Consider the following 6,135-nt stretch of genomic DNA (forward strand, 5'->3'; position numbering starts at 1 on the left):
AGGAAATTAATATTGACTGTGGATATATTTCAGACACACAATCTCTTCTCAAGAGTAACCCATGATGGCGTTCATGATACAAACTGTGGGCCTTTGCTTGTTTCATCTAAAATGGTCACTAGATGCCCAAAAAAAAGCAAAATCTCTTCCAACCTCTAAAAAAATTCTAAAATTCAGCACAAGAAAAGCTTTAGTTTAGCATTATTTCACTCAGGAAGATATTCTGTATCTTCTTATACAAAGGTTGTGTCAACTTTCCTCTAATTTCCATTCCATTTTTGGCCAGCAGTTGCCTGGTTTATGGAGCTTATAATTCCTGGTCTCCTTTTGCAGAAAAAGCAGTAGGGGAATAGCTGGTGTTTGGGCTAAAATTACAACAAATTTGTAGGGATTGTCCACTACCTTGATTTTTAGGATAGATCATCGGTGAAGGTCCAACACCCATCCCGTCAACAATCATTTGTTATCAGGTCCAGTTAAAATTGCAAAGGGCTTTAAAAAAATGAGCAAGTCTGCAATTACCTCTTATTAAAAATGTTTCCCCGACCTAAAGATCAGTACTATAGTTTATTACTCCCTTTTTAGGTTACTGGTCACCTCTTCAGTCTATCAGAGGCTCAGAGGTGGCCAGTTCCTTATGAAAGAAGCAAGCATCTGCCTCTGTTTCCGGCATTTTAGATCACACAGTTCAGGGCATTGGCACAACCATGTCGCCGGTTCAAACTGTCAATCAACCAGTAGCCCTCCTCCCCCGCGGCAATTAGGATTCCTCTAAACAGGGTAGAGGTGCACTCCTGATGACAGGATATCAACATTTTATCTCAGGTCTTACAATAAATGCTTCAATATCTTTTATCAACCTATCTTTTATGATTTAGGCATTTAGTAAGAGAAAATAATTTCCCTGGTTGTGGTGTCACGCTAGGTATGGGGCAATAATGGGCAAATAACGAGAGGAGTTGGTAGGAAAGAGGGGAAACATTTCTCTAGGGAAGGGGATGATGGCGACCCCTGATAAAACCTTCAGCTGGCCCCCAGCTCTTCTGACGTCCTTAGATAGGTTCTGCACCTATGCGCCAAAGAGGATACCTAGACCCCGGCTGACCCTGAACTGGACCCTAGGAAGTAACTGGATGGAATGAGCACTTGACACGCCCACCAGGGCCATGGAGAAACTTGTAACTGGGCCGGTTCTGTTGGCAGGTCACGGCAGAAGGGCCCGACTCCATGATCCTGGCGGTGTTGATACAGGGCAATATAAATATACAAGACGTGATGCCACCTGTGGTCTTCAGCAATGTATAGCTGATGCTGCGGGTCGGGACCGCTGGGGCAGATGATGACGCAACTAAGATGGTACAGCTCCTCACAGGTGAATCTGGGTCCTAGGGCAGTTGTAAGAGGATTTTAAGAGGTGAAGTGCTTTGAAAAGCATGGGGCTGGTGGCACAGACAATGATTCCAGGACACAGCGGGATACAGTCATTGGTTCTTTTACTCACAATTGGCAGTTCCAGGTTATCATGGCCGGTCACCCCCCTTGGAATGCTGGGTCCTATGGTTATGAGATCCAGCCGATCCCCTGGCAATTCGGAGGCAGAGAACCGGTGTTCCTTTCTGTATCCCTTTCCTGGTCGTCTTCCAGCGCTGGCTTTGCCCTCCTGCCCTGCACACTCACACACAATGCCCCGAGTTGGTGTCCGCAGGTCTTGTTTGGGAGGCTCTTCTGCCCTTGTTCCCTTGCCCTCTATGGCCACTCTTTTTGGTGGATTTGTGTGGGATTGAGGCTTCGGCACATAAAGATACCTCAGCCTCCGGTTTGCTAGCTGAGCCTGGTTCTTCTCCACTAGCCTAGGGGCCAGTCCCCCTTAGCGGCCTAGTCCCTACACACCGGTGTGTCAGATGTGGATGTGAGCCCGAGGGTGGATCTCTCACTGCCCGTGACTCTGGGACCCCTTCTTCTGTTCTTTCTTTCTCGTTGTCCTAGGATGAGCTCACCAGCTCCAGCCCTCAGGACCTCTCTCCTCCTTGCGTCCTTCGCCTTCACTTTCCAACTCTATTTCTCCCACTCTGTTCTAAGTGTCCACCCGCCAACTAACCCCACCTCCAGACTGGCTCCGGGACTGTGCTCTCCCTAAGGAGCAATCTTGCCCTAACCATGGCCTGAAGTGATGTAGCTATGCTAAGAGTGTGTGTGTGTGTGTGTGTGTGTGTGTGTGTGTGAACAACATCCTGTGACCTCCTCCTTACCAGGGAATGGGATACCACACCTCTGGCTGAGGTGCAGTACCTCTGTGCTGACTGGAGCCTCAGGGGCGCCACACACTAGTCAACCCCAAGAGCTAAAGGACACACAGGGAGAACAAGCAGGGGAATATAAATGGACAATTTATCTCCAGGATGACTTTAGGAGAAGTACAGCAACATACAACAATGTGTCTCCACACGTGATTGCAAGCCGAGTGCTTGCAATCTGGACAGCATAGAATAAACTCTATTGCCGGCAATAAACCAAGGGGAATTTTAGGTATATATGGACACAGAAAATGGGTATAAGGCTTAGCAGCTGAACTGCCAAGGTCTCCGCAAAGTCCTAAAGGGGAAACAGTTAACCCTGACAGTGAAGATACATGGAACTCAATTAACACTAGAGAAGAAAGAATAAAACATCAAAAAGCAATTTGTGCAGCCAAACACAGTGACCTTCTGCAGCCGGGCACCACAGGGTTGTCTGTCAACCATGACACAGCCTTGACAAGCACTGAATACTTTGGTCCCTTGACACTTTACTTCTTTTGAGGCTGGGGCCACACGGGCACTACTGCGATCCACTTGCATGAGACTCGGCTCGTGCTGGCAGTACAGCAGAGCCGAGTGTCATGCCTGTGTCCTTGCAACTGAGGTCCGTTCGTGCGAGCAGACCTCAGCTGCGGGGGGCGGGCCGGCACTCAGGAGGGGAGGGAGGGATTTCTCTCCCTCTCTACTGTGTAGCCGGCTATTGCCATTCTCGCACTGCACTAGCAGTACACCGGTGTACCGCGAGTGCAGTGCGATTTTTCTCTCGCCCCATTCACTTGAATGGGTGCGAGAGAAAGAGACTCAGCTTACAATCGCAGCATGCTGCGATTGTTTTCTCGGTCCGATTAGGGCTGAGAAAATAATCGCCCATGTGTGCTGACACACAGGCTAGAATTGGTCCGAGGGGAATGCGATGTTTTATCGCACTCCACTCGCACCGATTTTCTCGCCGTGTGGCTTAGCCCTAATCAGACCGAGAAAACAATCGCAGCATGCTGCGATTGTAAGCTGAGTCTCTTTCTCTCGCACCCATTCAAGTGAATGGGGCGAGAGAAAAATCGCACTGCACTCGCGGTACACCGGTGTACTGCTAGTGCAGTGCGAGAATGGCAATAGCCGGCTACACAGTAGAGAGGGAGATAAATCCCTCCCTCCTCTCCTGAGTGCCGGCCCGCCCCCCGCAGCTGAGGTCTGCTCGCACGAACGGACCTCAGTTGCAAGGACACAGGCATGACACTCGGCTCTGCTGTACTGCCAGCACGAGCCGAGTCTCATGCAAGTGGATCGCAGTAGTGCCCGTGTGGCCCCAGCCTCACACTTACACTATGTGTTATTTCCCTTGTCTTATTTACCTGTTCCGGTCGGAGTTGAGTCCCTGTCTGATTAATTCTGAATATTAAACATATATATATATATATATATATATATATATATATATATTTACACCGTATATATATGTTCATATTGGTACATTTACGCTGTAAATAAACATAGGAAGTTTATTTATTTTATGTTAATTTTACCATTTTTTAATTAAAAGAATTAAACATTACACCCAATCTGTACAGTAATCTCCTCCCTTTACCTATGCCATATCTTCACCATGATCATGCATACCGACCAATGCTTCATTCTTATCTTTGGAAATTCCAAAAAATAATCAATGCTCCTCGTAGGCGTAGTCATCACTCTCTTCAAAAGGGGCACTTCAAAGCTTCATTCATACCATCAGTGGGAATCCAATTTATTGGCATGTTATCATTTATACTATTGATGGGAATATTCATTAAAGCCAATTTATCAAAAATTTGAAGCCAATTAGGGGTCTTGAAAGATTTGAAAAGTTTCAACATTTTTGTTCAACTTTTGTTTTTTCACACTGGTTTGAATCTGCTCCACTGAAATGGGCGTAGCAAAGGGGGTAAGTCTAAGTGGGATGGGAAGTGACCACGCCCATCAGTCCTGGTCATTAAAAATGATGGGATTTTTTTACGCCAGAAATGCGACTTTAGTCCTTGACTAGGGTACACACAGAGGCGCACGCCAATCAGAGGATGAGTGAAATATTTTAAAGGGGTAGTTCACTAGATAGCATTACTGGCCACATTGATATAACGTTGAGAAGCATGGCTTCTATCAAACAAGCTGTGTTGGCAATAGTGTCTGTGAGTGGCGCTATTGCGGTCCACTCATCCCCATCGCGTGACCCCCGGACTCCGTGACCTCTGACGTCCGGTGATGTTACGTCAACTTCCAATTGACCTGACATCACTGAGGCCGGCTCCAGTCTCCATGTGTGAATGGGCTGTTGGTGGCGTTTCACTGCTCACCACAGCCAGTATCTCCCTGTTCTCTCCTTCACTGTAGAGCACTGCAAGCAGGAGCGATGCTGGGCTATGACAAGCTGTGAAACTCCGCCCACAGTCCAGTGACTCATGGAGAATGGAGCCAGCCACAGTGATGTCAGGTCAATTGGAAGTTGACGTGACATCACCGGACAACAGAGATCACGGAGTCTGGGGAAGGGTCACGCGATGGGGATGAGCGGATTGCAATAGCGCTGCAGGGGCAAAATTGCCAACACCAGGTATTTGTGAGTAGCCTTGTTTCGCAATGTTATATCGATGTGACCAGTAATGCTAACTAGTGAACCATCCCCTTTAAGTTCTTCATGAATTGGGTGCCTTAGACTTCATCAACACTGGCATGTGCTACATCAGTCTTAATGAATTGGTCGCATCATATTATCTTAGAAAAGGAGATCCATTAAAAGAGTACACCCCATCTTGTTGCCTTGTTTCACATCTTGACCGGAAGGTGAAATATTAGGTCCTCTATTGAGCTCTTAATCGACCCCTTAAAGAGGTGATCTTTTTTCCCTAACAATTAGACATTTCCACCAAATGGGGGTCTGATTACTGTATCCTTTAACAGGCACCAATGACCTTTTTGTTTTTTTTCCATCTCCCCTGTGGGCGTACTAACATGCTGAGAGGGCGGACTAGTCGGGGGAGAGAACGCCCTTAGGACTCATTGTGCATTATGGATCGTCCCATATTCTACAAGAATTTAGAGGTTTTTGTCATGCAATGTTCGGCTTTGCACACACCTGCGGGCACAGTGTTTTCGGACTCTGTTCACACCACAGAGCTAGACAAGTAACCTGAGGCTTCTGTGTTGTTCAGCTAGAGCTGGGCGTCGGCTGATTAAGGTTCACAGGTTTTCAGCTCTGAAGGAATTAATTCCTGCAAACTGGTGAGCAGGACCTAAGAGCTCAAGATGCTATTTGTCTGGTGCAGCTGTCTCCGTCTTATTTAAGGTATGGCTCCCTTCCTGTGTGTGCCATGATAGCTTCAGCTTTAGCTCCAGTGATTCTTGCTCTTGGTTATTTTCCTATTTATGGTGATCCATGTTGTCATGTTGTGCTTCTGAGTGGTGTGAGCATTCCCAGGTTGTGCGTTACTTCCTCCCTTTTGCGTTGCTCCCTAGTACACATACTATCTCTCCTTTGTGTTTTGAGTGCTGTGTGTATGAGTTTCCATTCTCCCTTGTCCGTGTCCTTTTCTGGGGTTTTGTCTTTGCATTTTCCAGCCCGCCCCAAGGGTGGCAGAGAGGGGAAATAGGTCAGGGTTCCAACAGGAGTTAGGGTCATGCTGGGGGCTTGTACCTTGTTACCATCAAATCTACCTCTGAGATAAGAGACAGCACAGGGATTAGTCTGAGGGCCAGCCTAGGAGCCCCTGACCCATCATTACATACCCCATTTCACCCTGTGACAGTTTTCAACACATTTTACACTTTAGAACAGCCGATAAGCCAATGACACAGTTAAAGGAGA

This window comes from Anomaloglossus baeobatrachus, chromosome 11, assembly GCF_048569485.1.
Source record: "Anomaloglossus baeobatrachus isolate aAnoBae1 chromosome 11, aAnoBae1.hap1, whole genome shotgun sequence".
Taxonomy (NCBI): domain Eukaryota; kingdom Metazoa; phylum Chordata; class Amphibia; order Anura; family Aromobatidae; genus Anomaloglossus; species Anomaloglossus baeobatrachus.